Source organism: Vombatus ursinus, unplaced genomic scaffold (genome assembly GCF_900497805.2).
Source record: "Vombatus ursinus unplaced genomic scaffold, bare-nosed wombat genome assembly UNPS02014946.1, whole genome shotgun sequence".
Taxonomy (NCBI): Eukaryota; Metazoa; Chordata; class Mammalia; order Diprotodontia; family Vombatidae; genus Vombatus; species Vombatus ursinus.
This window is the reverse complement of record NW_020954724.1, coordinates 2839569-2860749: the sequence shown is the minus strand read 5'-3', so window position 1 is coordinate 2860749 and position 21181 is coordinate 2839569. Positions and strand designations below refer to the sequence as shown.

General features: G+C 38.1%; 1 pseudogene; it reads left to right on the top strand.

The window, feature by feature from the left end:
• The first annotated feature begins 19600 nt into the window (after positions 1-19600).
• On the top strand, positions 19601-20502 carry LOC114030242 (annotated as a pseudogene).
• Positions 20503-21181: the final 679 nt, after the last annotated feature.

Below are 21181 nucleotides of genomic sequence, written 5' to 3'. Positions count from 1 at the left end.
TTCCCTGTTATAATATCAATTCACCTAACACTGAGTTTTGTCAGGGAGCCCAATTAACTGCTTTTTAGCAGGGGTGTGACTACTAGAAAGGATTCAACTGGATCTTTCTTCAATCATCAGTCTTTTTCGTCCCAGACAACCCATTATATTTAAGGACAAATGTCTGCCCTTTGTAGTTGTCTTCAGACTAGCTCCCATTTTTCTGGCTATTACCTGTTGTAGTAGGCTGAATTTTCAGAATATGTGGGTTTATTTTCCTGAAACAATAGGAAATGGGTGGGAAAAGAGTGATAGTGAAGGCATGGCTTTCAGGTGATAGTATCACTGTATCTGCCCTGGTTAGACTACATTTGACGTACTATGTTCACTTCTGGGCACAAAAGTTTGGGAAGAACTTTAATAAGTTAGAGAGCCTACAGAATGGAGCAACCAGGATGATTTAGATTCTTAAGTCGACGTCTTTTGAAGATTAGTTAAAGGAACTGGGGATGTTTTGCCTGGAGAAGGCTAGAAGTGGAAGGGACTCAGCAGCTTTACATTAGGCTGTCATATGGAAGAGGGATTAGACTTGTTCTGTTTGGTCCTAGAGGACAGAAGGATGAATGGTTAGAAATTACCAAGGGACAAATTTAGGTTTGATGTTAGGAAAAGCATTCTAATAATCAGAGCTGACTAAAAGTAGAATGTGCTACCATGTGAAGTTGTGGAGTACCTTTTCCTTGGAAGTCTTCCAGTAGAGGATGGATGACTATTTGTTGGGAATATTGTAGCAGGAATTGAATTCTTTTTCAGTTATAGGTTTGACCCTTTTACTTCTTGGGAATATTACAGTAGGAATTCTTTTTCAGTATTGAATTGATCTATTCTGTTCTGGGAACTTTTTATTTCCCTTTATTATTCAGGACTCAGGGTCATACCTCCTGAAAATTTTGTTTAACTAATAGTCTGACTGCTGTTGATATTAATGTCATATGACCAAAACCTGACTCATAGAATAGTAATGTTAAGGGAAAGCCATTTCTTCTAGTTGAAAGGTTGTTGAGTTGACCAAAAGCTGTCACATGGTATATGAAAATTTACTAAAGCCTAAATATTCTTATAGAATATTACTACACATAGAGTTTGTTTGCTAAAGCTTGTTTTCATAGGGGATATATGTGAGTATAACTGGTAAACTTTTGTTAAATTGATGGAAGTATTAGAATTATGAATTTCTCTTTTCCTTAACTTATGACTAAGAGGAATGTACAAGATTGCATTATGTGTAAGAATTATTTCTCTGTCACTCTGATGTAATTTTGCTTATGAGAGGGAGTGTTAGACTCTGAATAGTGGTTCAGGTTTTCTCTGAGGCCTGAACTTATAAATAGTATATGTATTTATTAAAAAATCAACCAATTTTTTTTTACCTCAATAATTTTTGCATTGTGGTAAATATGTTTTGGCAGCAGTTACCAGCCACATGAATTCAGAGAGCAGATACTTCTCCAGTAACACTTCCAACTCTTAAATTCTGTGATTCTTAATGAGAATAAACACTGTGCAGAGAGAAAACACATAGGAAATTGCAAGGGAATAGCTTTAGCAAAAGAGGCAGGGAGAAAACAATTCTCTCTATACCAAACTAGCTTTATTGCTTTTAGTTATTTGTTTGTTTTTAAATCAGTGATTGAGATCAAGCAGTAACTAGTTATTTTGAAAACAATGCTTTCATTGTTAGTAATTAGTGTGGATAATTACTAATCATTTATCTAATTAAATAAGTCATTGAATTTAATCCCTTCAAAAAAAACTGATTTATCTATGCACATGTGTACCCATGTGCCTGGCACAGAGTAGGCACTTAAATGTTAACTGAATTGAATTGAAGTGAGAATGCAAATGTAAACCATATTGGGTCCTACAACATTCCCCAGTGTGACCCAACCAGATTAAAATGAAATTGGGAAATATTTAACAAAATAAATAAAAATACAGTAAAATATAGATAATATTAATTTTTCAGTTTTCTAAGTTAATATATTGCCTGCAGGGATCCTGGTTTAGTAGTTCCCCTTTCTCTTTGAATTTGATACCAATGTTTTAAATTATTATTTTTTTAATCTAAACAAAGAACACCAGATTTACCTAACACAAAACCTATATTTCTAGCATTGTAGATGTAGGATAAGACTGCTTTGACCTTAATTTATGAACTTAATTTGGCTTATGTAGATCCAGACAACTTTGAAATGATTTGCTGAAGGACTTTGTGATCTCCCATTTTCATAATGCTGTCTTCAGTTTTGGACATGGCCAATATCAGGTTTTGTTTTACTTGACTATGCTTATTTGTTACAAGGGTATTGTTCTTATCTTTTCATTTGTAGGATGAGGGGGAAAGTAGAAAAAAGAAATAAATGCTGGTTAATTCAGAAGATTTTTTTTTTAAGTGAGGCAATTGGGGTTAAGTGACTTGCCTAGGGTCACACAGCTAGTAAGCTTCAAGTGTCTAGTCTGAGACTGGATTTGAGCTCAGGTCATCATGATTCCAAGGCCGGAGCTCTATCCACTGTACCACCTAGCTACTCCAAAGAATTCCATTTTTAAAAGCAAACAAAAAATAAGCTGTTCTTTTAGTGCTAGTGACGGGGTTTCATTCAGTTTCAGAAGCGGAGACCTTTGCTCCTTTTCCTTTTGCCCCTTTTCGCCAAAAGGAATTTGGCTCCCATTTGTTGAAAACCCTTCCCTTCCAAAGCCTTAGCCTCGCCTTTTGATATGCACCTTTCCTCCCTAGCCCTAAAAAGAACCTGGCTCTGGTTTGTCTATGATTCCCTGAAAAACCTTAAACTTTTAGATTCCTTACAGACTCACTTTATCTCTCTTTGAAAGCCTTAGCCTTACCTTTTAATCTTATCCAAATGCACCTTTTCCCCTAGCCCTAAAAAGAAGTTTGTCTACCGGTCTCAGAATTAGGTTCCTTATCTACTCTCTTTATTTCCCTTTGAAACCAAACTTCTACCTTCCAGTTCCCTTCATTATCTATTCCCATTGTCTGTTTAATCTCTCAAACCTTCCAAACAGAATTCTCACCACCTCTCAACCACCTCCCCCCTTCCTCTGGCCACCCAAAGTTAAGTTCTGTTTGCCCCAGCTTACTAGCCACTCCCATCCAATCTCCTTAGGCCCTTCCTCCCGTCACCCCAAACTACTTGGCCACTCCTAGATCCCTCCCACAGTCTTTCTGTATATAAGGTCCATCTTGTCTCTACTAAGATGCTGAGCTTTTCTCATGCCCAAAAGGCTGAGACTGTCTCATGCCCGCTTGTCACCTGGCTTAAGATCCACCTTAGCCCCCATTCAGATGATGAGAACCTCTCATGCCTAGAGGCTGAGACTCTAGGGCATTACTGATGTTTGGGCTCCTTGGGAGTCTGGCCTATATGCTTTATCTTTAATAAACCTTTTCTCTGGCTGGAAGAAGATTTGGGTTGAATTCTTTCAGGCAAGCCCGTGTCATGATCTTAGGGTGCCTCTGTACATCTAGGAGCACCCCAAAACCTTTAGACCTTTTCACTAGGAAATTATTATCTCTACTAAAATATGAATTGAGGCATGGAATTTATCTAAAAGTACTTCAAAATAACTAGTTAGTTCATAAGGCAAGAAAGTTTTTCCAAAGAAAAATTTTTTTCATAGCTCTAGTGTGTATTATTCTGTTACCTTCCCTAAATGAGTTACTAAGTGACCTAGAACATGTGCTACTCATATGTGCTTAGTAGACCTCTCTCAAAAATCCTCCACAGTGATTATAACACATCTCTCTAGAAATGTTTATTGGAAATATTTTTAAAGTATCAAAGTTTCCTTATGACTTTTATTCTGAACTTAACAAGTACATACAAAAAAAGATGAGCATTTCCATATACACAGTAAAACAAAAAGGGAGGATTGTATATGAAAATAAATCTATTATGAAAAGCCTATCTTACTTTTAAGCATATAATAAATCCAAAATCTCTTGACTTTTATTTTTTTGCTCTTAGTATTCTTTAAATAGGAGGGGAAAATGTCTTTAATTTTTTTTTCACTTTTATGACATTGAATGAAACTTTAAAGGTCATTTACTTATGCAATGGACCTGAAAATCTGATCATAGATTTCAAACTGGAAGAGACCTTGGAGATCATGTAGTCTTACCCCCTCACTTTAGAGATGAGGAAACTGAAGCTTAGCTTAGGGGGAAAGTAACTTGTGCAGGATCATGCAGAGAAGAAATGGCAGAGCTGAGATTTGACCCCAGGTCTCTGACTCGAAATTTAGTGCTGTGCCAACTTTCCACCATACTGGTTTTGTGAAACCTACCATTCTGTCAGTAGAACTTTGAGAGTATTATTTGGGAGTTCTCTGCTTGGGCAGAGGCCATGCCAGTCAGAGCAATCCTGCTATCAGAGGGAAGACAAAATTGGTTGGTGGATCTTTGCTTTATCTCTTATTGACGTCTACAAACAAAACTACTTGATGTTAAAGGTGCATGTTATCCTAGAAATCAATGAAGTTTCCACCATAAATTAAAGTGATTGTTAGCCTTCAAAATAAAGGATTATCTTTGCAACTGTTAGTAGTAGCTGTTAGGGCTTCATAAGTTTTCTTCTTCAATATTAACATTGTCTCTTTTGCTGCAAAATAACACACGGAGACTGAGAAGGGCAATGATGTGTATCAGCCTGAAGGGAGGCTAGATAAACATGGCTTAAGATTAAATTGATTCCTATCAAAACACAAATTATTACATCTCATACATGCAGCATCAACAGTTTTGGTATATGCATGTATGAAACAAATAATGTGGTAGGGACCTTCCCTCCCTTCTTTACTCCCCCGGCTAAAAACAGTTGTGCTTTTCCATTACTACTAAAAAGTCCCTAGATTTTTAAAGGACCAAAAAAGAGAAAAAAAGAATCCGAAACCCAAATACTCATACAAATCTTCTTCCCAGGTGACATGATGCTGCTATAATCTCTTCCCAGAATACCTAAGGAAAAGAATATTCTGTTTCAAAGATAATATTTGAATTCTAGTCATTCATAAGTCCCCACCCCAAAAAGTGCACACACACACACACACACACACACACATACACACATATATATTTACATACATATATATATACATGAGATGTGATCAAACTACTCTCCCAGAAACAAAAGAAAAATGAAAAAAAAATTAAGTTTAAAAAATCTCTTTCTTTGCTCTGTCCACAAGAACACGTTATGCTACTAGTTAAGACACAGAAAGTTCAACACTTTCCCCATACCCCCTCCTGAATATTCCACTTGTGCTGGGTAATTTGAAAAGAGAATCATTTAAAGAAGCTGGTGGTCTTGGCACCCTACTACTAATGTGGGTTCTTAAGTGGCTTTTAGTCACTTAGAAGTCTGTGGTAGCAGAGTCACACTGCCTACAGCTGTGCCTACTGTAGAACCCTGCTGCTACCATCCCTGGCCTCCATAAAGAAGAGTGTTCCATACCAGCTAGTGTTTGTGATTGTGTGCAGTTATAGACAGCCTGAGGCAGAATGTGAAGGTGGCTGAATGGTAGCCTCACACCTCCCGGTCAGACCCTTTCACCTCACTTAGTGCTTTTCCCCCATCCATTGCTTTCTTACTGCTTCCCAAGATGCTCAGGAGCATTTCCCCCAAGTCTAGACTCGCATATAACCCTCAAATTACACTCTGTGGGTAACTGTCTATTCTGCCCAATTGTAAGGCCCAAGGTTCTTGGAATAGACATAAAAGCACTAAAGTTTTTGTCAAAGGACCTGTCGGTCAAGCAATAAGTGTTTATTAAGTGCCTGTGATGTGCCAGGCATCCTACTAAATGCTGGGGATAAGCCAGCAAAAAGAAGCCAAATTCAGTCCCTGCCCTTAAAAAGCTCACAACCTAATGAGAAAGACAACAGGCAAACAAATATGTATAAGCAAGCTCTCTCTGTCTCTGTCTCTGTCTCTGTCTCTCTCTGTCTCTCTCTCTCTGTGTATATACATATATCATACACACACACACACACATATATATAATAGGAAATAATTAAAAAAGAAAAAACACTAGAATTAGTAAGGGTTATAGAAAGTAGAATTTTAGTTCGGGCTTGAAGGAAGCCAGGGGAGTCAGGTGGCAGAGATGAAGAGGGAGAATAGTTTAGGCATGGGAAACAGTCAGAGAAAATGGCTGGATCATGTAGCAGTGAGTAAGATGTAAGAAGACTGGAAAGGTAAGACTGCGGGGTTGGACTAGTTTATGAAGAGTTTTGAATGACAGACAATTTTATATTTAATCATGGGAGTGATAGGGAACCACTGGAGTTTATTAAGTGGAGAAGTAACGTGATTGGACCTGTGCTTTAGGAAAATCATTGTAAATGTAAGATTAGAGTGGGAAGAAAGATGAGGTAGGCAGACCCACCATCAGCCTATTGTAGTAGTCCAAGGATGAGGTGATAAAGGCCTATACTAGGGAGGTTTCAGTACCAGAGGAGAGAAGGAGGTATATTCAAGAGACGTTGGAAGGGTGAAATTGACAGGCCTTGGCAACAGATTGGATTGGGGGGAGGGGTGTGAGAGATAGTGGGGAATCCAGGATGACTCCTAGGTTGTGAGCCTAGGACTGGAAGGATGGTGTTGTCCTCTACAGTAAGAGGGAAGAGGGGGAGGGCTTAGGGGAAAGACAGTGAGTTCTGTTGTAGACATGTCAAGTTTAAGATGTCTTCTGGAATCTAATTTAGGAAACCTGAAAAGTAGTTAGAGATGGGGGAAATTAGAGGTCAGCAGAGAGTTTGGGAGAGGATAAGTAGATATGAGAATCATCAGCATAGAGATGCTAATTAAATCTGTGGGAGCTGATGAAATCACCAAGTAAAGTTCAGAGAGAGGTCCCAGGATGGAACCCTATTCCTCAGGCATAGTCTGGATGAGGATCCAGAAAAGAAGGCTGAGAAAGAGTGGTCTGATAAGTAGGAGGAGAACCAGGAGACAGCAGTATTCCTAAAACCTAGAGAAAAGAGATTATCCAGAAGAAGATGATTAACAGTGTCATAGGCTACAGAGAGGTCAAGAAGAATGAAGACTGAGAAAAAGCCATTGGATTCCACAATTAAAGGATCATTGGTAAAACTATAGAGGGAGTAATTTTGGTGGAATTATAATCCAAATTGCAAAAGACCTGACAAATGAGAGCTTTCCTATTTAGTACTCACATCTTGAAGTCCCTTCCCCTCTCCAGGCCTCAGTTTCCTCATCTATAAAAAATGGGAAGGTCTGTGATCTCTAAATTTTCTTTCAGCTCTAAATCCTATTATCCAAACGGCACCACACTGTGAGGTAGAAGGATGTTATCTCTTCTACTGCTATTTTCTTCTGCTCCTGCCACCCTCTTCTATCTGTCAGCACTTTAGGATATGCATTTGTTATTGTATTTGGTATGTGGGTATTAAGTGTTTTCATTCACAACAGATGGGTTTTAAGCCCAGGATCAGGAAAAGAAGGGTAGAGAAAAGTGACCTAGTAACTGGATTACATTTATTTAGGAATCTGCAAGTTGTAGACTTGTCTCTACTACTGTGTAACCTTGAAACTCTGTTTTTCAAGCTAACTCTCCAAAAAGGATGAGATTATATTCATTAAGTGTTTTGAACTCCAAAAATGTAGCCTATCCATTTATATTACTCATTACTTTAAAACACACACACACACACATACACACACACACAAACACATACATACATACACACACACATATACACTTGTCTTTATTTGTTTTTGCTTTTCCAACTTGATGATGGAATGCTTAATTACATCTTAAGTCTAACCACTCCCCCACTTTAATTCTAAGAGGAAGTACAATGAGCATTATAAGTGTGTTGATTGAAGATTGATGCTGACCAGATGGTTGTATAAGAATACAGAGAAAAGATGTTGATTTCAGGAGACTTGTGATTTTAATGAGAAAAAAGATTGTTGTACTGGAATTCAAAACTTGGAAAGATTTCAGAAGAGAATAGCAAAGAGGATAAGAGAATTCCAGTTAGGAAAAGTTAATGAATTGGAAATGGATAACCTAGAGCAGCAAAGGATGAAAATAATATTCTAATATTAGTCTATATATTTTTAAGTTGGTCCTATAAACTCAAAAATCTTCAATGACAGTCCCAATGAAGGAATGTTTGAGGATTGTTTGAGGACAGCTAACCATGAAGAAGTTCATCAGCAGTACCAAGTGGGCAAGGCTTGACTCTGCTTGACTCTGTGGGAGCTATCAAAATGTGATCTCAGGAAATAATTTGTTGGAGATTAGACATTCACATGTTGCACTGCAAGGCAGTACATGATTAGTGCCATATGAGCAATGAAAATAATAATAATAATAATAATAATAATGAATGTTATGGCATTTTAAGGTGTGCAATGTACCTTCTGCCTATTGTTTCACTTGATCTTCACCACTTGATGAAGTTCTGTAGGGGACTGTTTTCCCCTTTTTACATATGAGGTTTCTCTTGACTCTGAATCTATAATATAGTAAAGTATTACTTATGGCCTTGTATGCCCATGATCTTGGCTTACATTCTCCAATATTGTGGGCTAATGTAAAAATTTTGCTCTTTGCTCTAACCCAAAATTTTCTCTAGAATTCATATTAATAGCACTTGTGGATAGGACTACACAGTTGTGATAAAAGGATATTCCCACCTCCAGATCTTGTATGTGCAATCAAGGTAATACTGCATGTATATTAAGTACAGGGCAAGAGCCCACAAACAAGTGCAAACAAATGTGTAAATGGTTCACAATCACTCATAAATAATGTTTAAAATTACCTTCCTTCCTGAAATTTCCTCCCATTTCCATGTGTTTCAAATGTTTTCTAGATTCAGGATCATGCCATGGTTTGGATTACCCTTTGGTTACTTTTTAATATTTTATGTTTTCCCCAATTACATGTAAAACTAATTTTTAACATTCTTTAAAGAAAATTTTTGAGTTCTAAATTCTCTTCCTCCTTCCCCTCCTCTCTGCCCCACTCCCCTCATTGAAAAGGCGAGCAATTTGATATATACCCTTGGGTTACTAAAAGGAACTACACTTGGAGTTGCCATCACTCCCTGACCTTCTGCTGAATTCCATTTTCAAAAGAGCTGCATACAGCAGTGGTATCAGACTCCCTGCAGGTGGCATATTGCCTTAGAAAAACAAAAATTATTAACATTATCTATGTTGTATTTTTATTATTTTGTTAAACATTTCCTAATTACATTTTAATCTAGTTTAGGCATCCAACTGGAGTACTAAGGGCTGCATGTCATCACAGCTGGGAGTTTGACACTTTTGGATATAGCACTCACATACACACTCATAGAACAACCTCCTTTGGTTTTCCTCCTCCTTCTTCCCAAGAGGAACACATTTGGGAACTGCTATGCACTCAACAAACTGATTTCCAGCTAGTCTCTCTTTCAGGCCCCAGAGACCCATACCAATATTCATCCCTCATAGCGCTTCTCAGAGAACTTGTGGTTTGTTCTTCATTCTCAGAGAGGACCAATGACATCATGACTTGGACTCCCCTGGAAGGGAACCTCACTTGGGGCTGTTAGACAATCTTCCTTTTCCTTGTATCTACGTTTTCTGAAAAACTCATTGTAATAGTGAAGGGCAAGGTCCAGGACATTTGTTCTTCTAGATCGTGAATTTAGTACCTTGCTGCTGCTTCTTCCAGCACTGAGGACCACAATTCTCTTGTCTTATAAAGAGGTGTTCTGCTCAAAAAAATTCCCGTTTGGTGCCACTTCCCCTCCTAGGCTTCTCTATAAGGAGATCCTTTCAGAAGTCCCAAACAAAGATTTATTATCCAGTAATCTTATGAAACTAATGGAGGGGTACTTGTTGATGAGTCCTTGAATAATTCACTCACTCAAACAAAGGGCTATAGATGTTCAGCAAGAGGAGGCGATCACGTCTGGTAAAATGCTCAGCACTTCTGTGGGTTGCAAGGGTTGGGAAAAATTTGGTAACAGTACAAGGTTTCTAAACAAGCAATGACCAAAAATTAATTCAAAATCAAAAGCGTAATGAATCTGAGGTGTTTTTGGCAGCATTTGCTGGTGTTCCATCAAGCAACTTACTGCAGCCTCAGTTCTGAACACGAAGCATGCACTCTTTGCACTATGTATGCCCTCAGGCCATGAAACTCCAACAAACGGTGCCAAAACTCAGAAAGGGGTTGAGAGTAGAAAAAGTTTAAGAAGCCTTGTTAACTTAGGCCTAAATGCTACCTATTCTGACTGACTAAATTCCCATAAGGTATACAAGTAATGCTGAAATAATTTTAAATTGGCACTAAAATACAAAGGCTCAGTAGTAGCTTCCCCACTGCTCCTAAAATTCAGCAAAACTTTCCGTCCTCTTGCAAACTCTGTGCTTGTAAAGGCAGACCTTCAGTTATGTGGAGATAATAATATGCCCTAGTAAACTAGTGTCAGTTCTGGCACACTGGACTTCATTGTTGCCTTTTTTAAAAAACTCATACATTTTAATGAATTCTTCCCATCCCAACTAGATACTACTTTGGAACCCATTTTAAAAAGCAGTGTCTAGCCGTCTGCATTTATCATTACTCACATTTGTGCTGGGTACCCAAGTGACAGCTTCAGATTTCGTTTATAACAGATCTAAGGAACACAGTGAACTATTTCTCTATCAAACTTCTGGTCCAGGAAAGGAATAAATGATTTGAAGGTCCTACAAATGTAATTTTGTGATCCTAAGGGATTTAAAAATTAAAAAAAAACAAAACAAAACAAAGAATGACATGATCCAAATTAGTATCAAGTATAGAATACGTAAAGGAAATACTGAATTGTTCTTCCTCACCTCCTTATTTTTTTCTTTCTTTTCCTACTCTCCCAACCCCTGGAAAAAACATTATGGAAGGAGTAATCCAGGTTGATGATCTTTCCAGAATAACCATAATATTGTTTCTTTGAATCTGCTCAAGTTCTCCTTCATTGCTCATTCTAATAGGCTAGGAAAAGGAGGGTTCTCATAGGGAAAACACATAGAGGTGCTTCAGCAAAATGCCAGCATGGCAAAAAAAAAAAAGAAAAGAAAAGAAAAGAAAAGAAAAAATCCTAGATAAGAAAGAAAGGAAACAGTCAGAGTCATTCTTAATTCTTCTGTATCCATTAGTCTCCCTCCTCATATTCTGAAAGTTTCCAAGTCTTATGGAGTCTTCCTCTATACCATCTCTCCCCATTTTTATAACTGCTCTCTTCTCTCCAGTCACATGGCCTTTACCCTAGTTAAGGCACTCATCACCTCTTACTAAGAATAATGGAAAAGCTTCATTGGTCTCTCAGCTTTTGGTCTCTCTCCTCTTAAGTATATCTTCTGCAACAGTCACCAAAATGATATTCCTAAAATGTATATCTGTCTATGTTGCTCCCTCACTCAAAATTCTTCAGTGGTTCCCTATTGCCTTTAAGATAGCCAATATAAATATTTAATTGACTAATTTAGAATAAAGTATGTAATCCTCAGTTCAGACTTTAAAGTTTTCTGGTCTTTATTTTTCACATTAATCTCTTCCATGCCTTTTCTGATTAAAATAATCCTGCCCTCACCTCCATACATGCAAACACATTGGCTGTTCCCTATAGACAAAATTCTGACTCTAGTCAAAGTTTCACTGCATGCCATGTCTAAAATGCACTATTTCCTCACTTCCACTTTTAAGAATAGAGATTTCTTTTAAAACACAGCTCAGAGGTTACCCCCTATATATGGCCTTTCCTGATGCTTCCTGAATATTAGCTTTCTTCTGCTTGAAGTTTGTATAACTTTGTACCTACTTTGTATTTATCTGTATACATGTATCTCCCAAGTAAAATGCAAGCTTCTTGACAATTGGGAGGCTAATTCATTTTTGTCTTTGAATTTCACTCACCTTGTATGGTGCCTGGTCCATTTAAGGGGGAAGGAAAGGGTGGAGAGGCATAACTGAGATTTCCTTGGTACTGAATACTTACTAGTTGAGTAGAATTCTCTTCACCAATGTGAAGTAACAGCTCTTTGTAATTTAGTAACTTAAAGAATTTCCTGGCAGATGTATGGAAAACGGAAGAATTTATGACCAAACGAGATAGAGAACATTATGAAATGCAAAATGGATAATTTTGGTTACATTAAATTGAAAAGTTTTTTGCACAAAGCCAATATAACCAAGATTAGAAGGGAAGCAGAAAACTGGGAAACAATTTTTACAGCCAATGTCTCTGATAAAGGCCTCATTTCTAAAATAAATAGAAAACTAAGTCAAATTTATAAGAATACAAGTCATTCCCCAATTGGTAAATGGTCAAAGGATATGAAGAAGCAGTTTTCAAATGAAGAAATTAAAGTTATCTATAGTCATGAAAAAATGCACTAAATTACTATTGATTAGAGAAATGCAAATCAAAGCGACTCTGAGGTACCACATCACACCTATCAGATTGACTAATGTGACAAAACAGGAAAATGGTAAATGTTGGAGAAGATATGGGAGAATTGGAACACTAATGCATTGTTGGTGGAGTTGTGAACCAATCGAACCATTTTGGAGAGCAATTTGGAACTATGCCCAAAGGGCTATAAAAATGTGCAAATCCTTTGACCCAGCAATAGCACTTCTAGGGCTGTATCACAAAAAAGATCATAAAAATGGGAAAAGGATCCATGTGTATATTTATAGTAGCTCTTTCTGTGGTGGCAAAGAATTGGAAATTGAGGGGATGCCCATCAATTGGGGAATGGCTGAACAAATTGTGGTATATGAATGTAATGGGATACTATTGTACTATAAGAAATGAAGAGCAGGTGGACTTCAGAAAAACCTGGAAAGACTTGTATGGACTGATGCTGAATGAAGTGAGCAGAACCAGGAGAATGCTGTGCACAGTAACAGCCACATTGTGCAATGACTAACTTTGATAGACTTAGCTCTTCTCAGCAATGCAAGGGTCTAAGACATCTCCAAAAGTCTCATGATGGAAAATACTATCCACTTCCAGAGAAAGAACTATGGAATCTGAATGCAGATCAAAGCTTCCTATTTGCTCTTTTTTCCCCCTCTATTTTGTTTTGTTTCTTCTTTCTTGTGGTTCCTACTATTTGTTCTAATTCTTCTTTACAACATGACTAATGTGAAAATATGTTTAATAGGAATGTATATGTAAAGCCTATATCAGATTGCGTGCTGTCTTGGGGAGGGATGAAGGGAAGGAGGGGGAGAAAATTTAAAACTCAAAATCTTATGGAAGTGAATGTTGAAAATGAAAACTAAATTAATTAATTTAAAAAAAGAATTTCCTGGGCTACTGAGAGCCAGTTTTCTGTCTAAGGAAAGACTTGAAGCAAGCTTTTCCTGCCTCCAGGAATGGTCACTGTCTCTCACCTTACACATAGTAGATTTTTAAAATGGAATCAAATTTATACCTGGAAAGAATATTGGAAATCAACTAGTTCAACCCCCTCATTTTACTGATGAATAAATGGAGGCCCAGATAAATGAAGCCATTATTTCCCACACATTTATCTTTTTTTCTGTAACTTTTCCTCCTGATTTTGAAGCCCCATTCTATTTTTGCTTGGCTGACCACATCCAGATAGTTTCAGTCTCTTAAAAAGTTTTAGAAGGAAGGGTTGAACCTAATTATCTCTTAAACCCACTCATTGTGGCCTGGTGGCCCAACATCTAAGAAACACAGTTGCGACATTGTTTTTATCAAACATTTGTCAACTACAAAATGCAGGTTATAATATATGATCTAGCTCACAGAGTGAGCTTGGAAGGGAAATTGACGAGCCTTAAAGCCCTCTATAAATACAAGTGATGATGACCATCATGATGATGGAGATGTTCAGAGGATGAGGGAAGTATGGATGTGGGTGAGAGGAAGGAGCTTGGGACACAAGTAATTTTAAATCATAGGAGAAAATCATTCATCTTGCCCAAAAGACTCATGGAACCAAATGATTGACTTGAGAGCAGCCTAGCAAACTTTGAAAGCTAAAGAAATATTGTTGAGAATTTGTCTTCATTTATGTGACTTATAGGATGCAGTTGAGTTGTGGTATGATTCTCCTCCAGAGCTTTTCTGTGCCCTTTTTATTTAGGAGACATTCCAAAGCCAAACAGCTTTGATATTATTAGTGTTTTCTTACAATTTTGGAAAAGTTCAGTGAGGAATGCCATGGCATGGCTAGACTGTGCTTCATGTGCCATTATTGATGGTTTCATCTATTCTACCTGATTTTCTAACTTCTTACCAAAGGACCTGAGCTCAATTCCTGCCTCTATTATTTACTACCTATATGACCTTGAGCAAATTACTTAGCCTATATGAGCTTCTATTTCCCCGTCTGTACAGTGAAGGGGAGGGGTTGAAGAATATGGCCTTCAAGATCCCTTCTAACTCTAGATGTATGCTATTATAATCTATGTTCTCTCAGGTTATGTCTACAGGCTTTAATCAGGTATCTATGGGATGATAAGAGTTGGGGCAGTAAGGGACTATTTGTTTTTGAGTCTCCATAACCCCATTTTGGGGTTTGCTTGGCAAGATACTGGAGTGGTTTGCCATTTCCTTCTCATTTTACAAATAAGAGACTGAGGCAGAGTTAAGTGACTTGCCCAGAGTCACATAGCTAGTAAGTATCTGGGGCCATATTTGAATTCATGAAGATGAATCTTCTAGGGTCACAGCCTAGTGCTCTATCCGCTGTGCTACATAGCTGCCCTAATAAGGGACTATAGAAGAAATCTAGTCTAACTACCCATTTTACAGGTGGGGAAACAGGCCCAAAGAAAACCAGTGACTTAGATTACACAGCAAGCCACATGACAGAACTGCTTTTGTTTTTTTGTTTTTAAATTTTGAACTCTGTCTAACAACCAATACTTTTGCAAATAGATGGCCAAATTTAAAGAAGCATCAAGTAGGTGATGAGTTTCTAAATGTATTACTCTCCTGGTGTTTTCACAGTAGCTGATGACTTGACTGAATTTGAACTGGTTTGCGTTCTTAAGACATTTTTTATGTGTAAAGAAAGGGTTTATGGGTTTAAAATTAAGCTAGTGGTTTCTATCTTGTAGAGAAATTATCTTATGGGGCTACATTGAATACAAATTGATTCTGAATAGGAGAGCATATGCTCCAAATTGAGATGCTGGGTGAGACATACTTCTCTTTACCTCCCCAAATAACAAACCAGGTGCAAATGAGAAAAGCAATATCAGAAAACCTCTATATGATTGCTCTGTGTTTTAGAGACAGTCTCCAAGCACCTTTATTACATTGCTGTGTTGTTGTTGTTTTTTTTTTATCTTTCTCCTCTAGTTTATAAATGCTTTCTGAATTTCACTCAGCCATGTAGTTAATTTTCCAGGCCATATATTATTTTCCCTCATCCCATAAAATATACTACAGATCAGAATCTCCACTGAAACCTGCAATTCAGTAAACACCCATTTATTACATTCCTTACAATGTGCAAGGTCATGAGGATACAAAGATGGAAAACAACACAGAATCTGCCTTCAAGAAACTTATAGTCTCGTGGAGGGGGGATTAGAGCATGGATATAAAATTCATGCTGTCCCCAAAGTAAAATACTAAGCTTTAATAACTTCAGAAGTATGGTTGTTACAAATTTAAAATCATTTGAATGTTTCATTATTTTACCTTTGTTTTACACTTATGTAGCTCTCTGTGAATTTTCAATAATACTCTAAAAATTTTAATTAAAAAAAAAACAGCATTCCTTATCATTATGCACTGTGAAAATGACACTTTCTGCACAATATTTTCTCAGTGTGGTCAACTGGCCACTTCAGTCAACTGATCTGTCTCCATTAGACTTTTCCTTGTGGGGTCGTTGCCAAAACCATCATGTATTTAGTAAAATTTCATTCTTTGGATGATCTCAAGGTTTGGATTACAAATGCAATCCTTTTAGTCACTGAGCAGCAGCTGATGACAATTTTTACCAATTCAGAAATCAACTAAAACAATGTAGAGCAATAGATGATGGCTATGTTGAATTTTAATAAGAAACATGTCGATATTTAAAGTTTTAAATAATTAACATGTCAAGTGTTTTTGTAAATTTGTAACATTTATAGTGCTGAAGTTGTCAAAGCTTAACATTTGCACTAAGACTTTTGGGACATCCTGATATGATACAGATTAAACTGTGATAGAAACGAAAGAGAGATCCAAAGTACTAAAGAAAAATTGATCAGAAAATGGTTGCTTCAGCTGGAAAGTTGGAAGGGAAATAAATCAAGGAAGGTTTCATGGAGGAGGTGGTACCCTATTTGATCCCCCCAAAAAGAGAAGAATGTCAATAGGTACAGATGTAGTGCAGTATGCTTCAGGCATGAAGGATAATGTGCAAATAGAAAAGGATGAGAGAGCATCTATTCTAATTAACTCATTTTATAGATGGGGAAACTGAGGAATATTGGATTTGAGGAATGACCAGTTGCCTAGTTTAGCTGAAATGTAGAATGCACAAAGAGGAGAAACATTAAAAGGTAGGTAGGAGCTAGATTATAAAAGGTCATAAATTCCAGGCTAAAACAATTATATTTGCTCCTATAGACAATAGAGAGTCACTGAAGGATTGTGAGCAATAAAGTGACAGTGACTTATGAATCACATCTCATGCACTGGTTTTTTCAGGGTATTGAGAAGGTTAATTTTGCAGCTCTGTGAAGGATGAATTACTAATGGGAGAAACTAGAGTCAGAGAGAACACCTCCAGGACTATTACATTAGTCCAAGCGAGAGTTCATTGCAACTTATACTGAAGTGGTGGCGCAATGAGTGGAAAGAATGGGACAGGGAAGATATTGTGAAGATGGCATCTCTAAGACTTGACAACTGATTGGATGGGGAAGGGGTGTGAGTGCTGTACCATAGGGAGATCTACGTAGAAATGTGCAGCAGAAAGTTGGAAGTGCAGGACTAGAACGTAAGGGAAAGGTGAGTTTAGAATAAGTAGATACTAAAGTAATTATCATATTGGAGTGAATCAGATTACCAAGGAAGAAAAGAGGACCAAAATTAGAGCCCAGGGCAGAAGGAGAAAGAGGAAGAGAAAAGACTGCTAGATCTGGCACTTAAGTAGTTAGTGGTGACCTGGGAAGGAGCAGATGCAGTAGCATGGTTGAGATAAAAGCCAAGGGGTTGAGGAGTGAGTGAATAAGGAGGGAGTGGAGGCAGGAAGTATAGATGACTGTTTCATAGAGTATGACAGTGAAAGTGAGGAGAGATATAGCCTGAGGGAGTAGTTGCATCAAGGGAAGATGTATGTGTGTGTGTGGGGGAGGGGGTTCCCAGGATAGAAAGAACCTGAACATGTTTATGGACATAGATAGAGATAGATAGAGAGGAATAAACTATTTGATAGGAAGATACTGAAGGAATATACTAAAGTTTTCAACAAAGAACAGGAGAGAGAGCAAGCAAATGAGTACAGTCAATGCTCAACATTCTCAAGTTTAACTTTCCTGACTTCAAGCATTCATATGATTTTATTAGTAATCTCATTTTCACTTTCCCATTGGCAACTGTGCAAAGAAAAAAATGGGAGGCTCACTGTAAGCAAGTTTGTGGAGTGGCTGGTATCCTATAGGCACTTCACTCTTCGTGCTCACCCTGCTGCTGTAGATTCAAGAGCTCCCCATGCATTTGTTGTACATTTTTATTATTTGCCTTTGAAACTCAAGTTGTGTTACATTTATGCCCCCAAAGCATAATGTGAATCCTTTGGGCTCTAAGTCCAAGTGTGCAACAGCTTAGTGAGAAAATAAAAGTAATTAATAAATTTCCTGCCAGAACATTTGCAGGCATTATTGGCCAGTCAGAAGACCCATAAGGATTTCAAACGGCACACAAATCAGACATTGATGATGGATTATTTCAAGCTGGTGCATCCTTCACAATCTCCAACACCATCCATCAGCTGTGTAAGGATAAAGTGTTGGAAATTATGTTGAGATCTCACCAGTCTTAGTTTTCCAACAGCAGTGACAAAGGTCCCTGCAACTTCTCCCTTAGTTTTCAGAGGGCAGCCAAACTAGAGAAGTTTACAATAGTATAGTATATAGTACAACATCCTCACACTGCCATCTGACACAGTCGAAGGTAAGATTCAGGTTAAAAAAAATGGTTTCATTTTAAGAATTTTATTTCAATTCAGTCATTTTTTTTTTCAGTAATGGCCATCTGTGACCATATTTGGGGTTTTCTTGGCAGAGAGAGTGGAGTGGTTTGCCACTTCCTTCTCCAGCTCATTTTACAGATGAGGAAACTGAAGCAAATAGATTTAAGTGACTTGCCCAGGGTCACACAACTAGTAAGTGTTTGAGGCTGGATTTGAACTCAGGAAGATTAGTCTTCCTGACTCTAGGCCCAGCACTCTATCCACTGCACCATCTACCTGCCCCAGAATTTTATGGCTATATAGTATTTATGATATTGTAGATTTCACCTGTTACAAAAAGTAAATGTCTGAAATCAGTGTTTTTTTTTTTTAAATTGAGATATTAGCACAGAAGAATTCTAGGCAATTACTAGTGAGAAAAAATTGTTTTACATGTTACCAATTTTATTTTGTATACTTTATTTTATGGGTTATTTCATGGTCACTTAGGAAAAGTGCATATTATCATAATTAAAGATTATATATTGTTATAAAGATTTGTGTGCAGGAAAGTTATTTTCAGCAATCTCTAGTGAAAGATTACAGTTTTGGTGGTCATGGGAACTTAACCCCCCTATTTCTCATAGGTTCAATGCAACAACATTCATGTTTTTGACTTTCATGTCATGTGTTACCCCTGTGAAAGTTGAAGATTGACTGTGTGTGTGTGTGTGTGAGAGAGAGAGAGAGAGAGAGAGAGAGAGAGGGAGGGAGGGAGGGAGATGATCAATGGATTAAGGGTGCAGGAGATGAGAAGGAATTGGAGCAAGAAAACAAGTGGAGGGGGAAACCTCAGCAAGTAAAAGATGTGCTTCATTCTCTGAGACTCAAGTTGGTGTCTGCTTTTATTTTTTCATTTAACAACCATTTAAAAATTTATTGGTCTCTCCCTGTAACCCCTCCCACTGAGAAAATTGGAAAAAAAAACTCAAAAAGTAAAGTCCTCAAAATATAACTGCGTAGTCTGACAAAACAAATTAGCTATGTTCCAAAATACACATCTTTCTCTGTTTCTCAAATGCATCACCTCCCTGTCAGGTGAGTGGTATGTTTCCTCTTCATTCCTTTGTATTCATGTTGTTATCTTCATATAGATTGTTCTATTCTGCTCACTGTGTTCTATATTACTTCATAGAGGGTGGAGTTCATGTACAGAGGAACACTAAAACAGTGGTTTTGAGGAATGGAAGTGAAATAGGGTAAAGCATGATGGATGGCTTCAATCTTCTCTGTAAAGAATGCAGCAGCATCCCTTTCCGAGCTACCCCTAAGAGGGTTCCATATGGCGTTGTTCTCTGTTTCTGTCGTAACTTTAAAGGGAAACTTTCACAATGTCCAGAGCCCTAGATGTTTTGCAGATGAAGGAGGAGGATGTCTTCAAATTCCTTGCTGCAGGAATCCATTTGGGTGGCACCAGTTTGGACTTCCAGATGGAACCGTATATCTACAAAAGAAAGAGTGATGACATCTACATCATCAATTTGAAGAGAACTTGGGAAAAGCTTCTGCTGGCAGCTCGTGCCATTGTTGCCATTGAAAATCCACCTGATGTTAGTGTCATCTCATCCAAGATGAGCTGGATGGCCAGCGAGCTGTTCTTAAATTTGCCGCTGCCTCTGGCACCTCACCTGTTGCTGGACATTTCATCCTGGGCACCTTCACTGACCAGATCCAGGCAGCTTTCAGAGAGCCTCACATCTTGGTGGTCACTGATCCTCAGGTAGATCACCAGCTTCTGACTGAAGCATTGTATGTTAACCTCCCAACTATTGCATTGTGCAACACAGACTCCCCACTTTGCTATGTGGACATTGCCATTCCATGTAACAACAAGGGAGCTCACTCAGTGGGATGTGGGGGATGCTGGCCTGTGAAGTCCTGTGTATGTGTGGTACCATCTCCGGAAACACCCATGGGAGGTTATGCCTGATCTTTACTTCTACAGGGATCCAGAGGAGATTGAAAAGGAAGAGCAGGCCACAGCTGAGAAGGCAGTGACAGAGAAGGAGTTTCAGGTTGAATGGACTACATCTGCCCCAGAATTCACTGCTACTCAACCAGAGGAGGCTGATTGGTCTGAGGAGGATAGGTGCCATCTGTGCCCATTCTGCAGTTCCCTACCAAAGATTGGAGTGCTCAGCCAGCTACTGGGGACTTGTCTGCAGCTCCTACTGCTCAGGCCACTGAGTGGGTAGGAATGACCACAGAGTGGTCTTAAAATGTACCCCAGATGCTCTAATATGGTTGGAAAAATGCTGATGAAAAAAAAACAAAACATTGGTTTCTTAAAAAAAAAAAACGAATGCAACATCATGAAAGAGACAAAGTTGAGTTGGGAGATTAAGGATAAAATGGAAGATATGAAATAACTACTGTGAGGAGTATGAGAGAAAATCAATCATATGTGCAGGAAAGGATTGCTGTGCAAGGATAAAGAATCTTTTGAGCATTAATTTTTTGGATTCTTACCTAGGGTTGAACCCTACTCCCTCCATTTTAGAGTAAAGAATATGGTGTGACTAGAGCATTAATCTCCTTTCCCTGAGTCCTGCAAAGTCCATATAGTATCTAGGGTTTTTCCCCCTTTACTTCATGACTCTATCCCTTGCTGTTCCTCGCTCAGGCTCCTACTTGTTCCAGGAATTCAGTATCATCTGGGAATTCCTCTGAATGCAGGAGGCAGTGATTGAAAATTTCTCTATTGTTCTACCATGGCCACTTCACTGATGTCAGTTTCATGGGCTTACTTTCAGGGAACCAGAGACTGCATGTGACAACCATCTCCTCTGACTACCTTAGTTCTCTTCAGATCTCTCTCTCTCTTCTTTTTCTTCTCTTGACTCTTTTTAAGAGCTGTGGCTAAGAGAATAGTTCAGTTGGATGACTCAATGACTCAG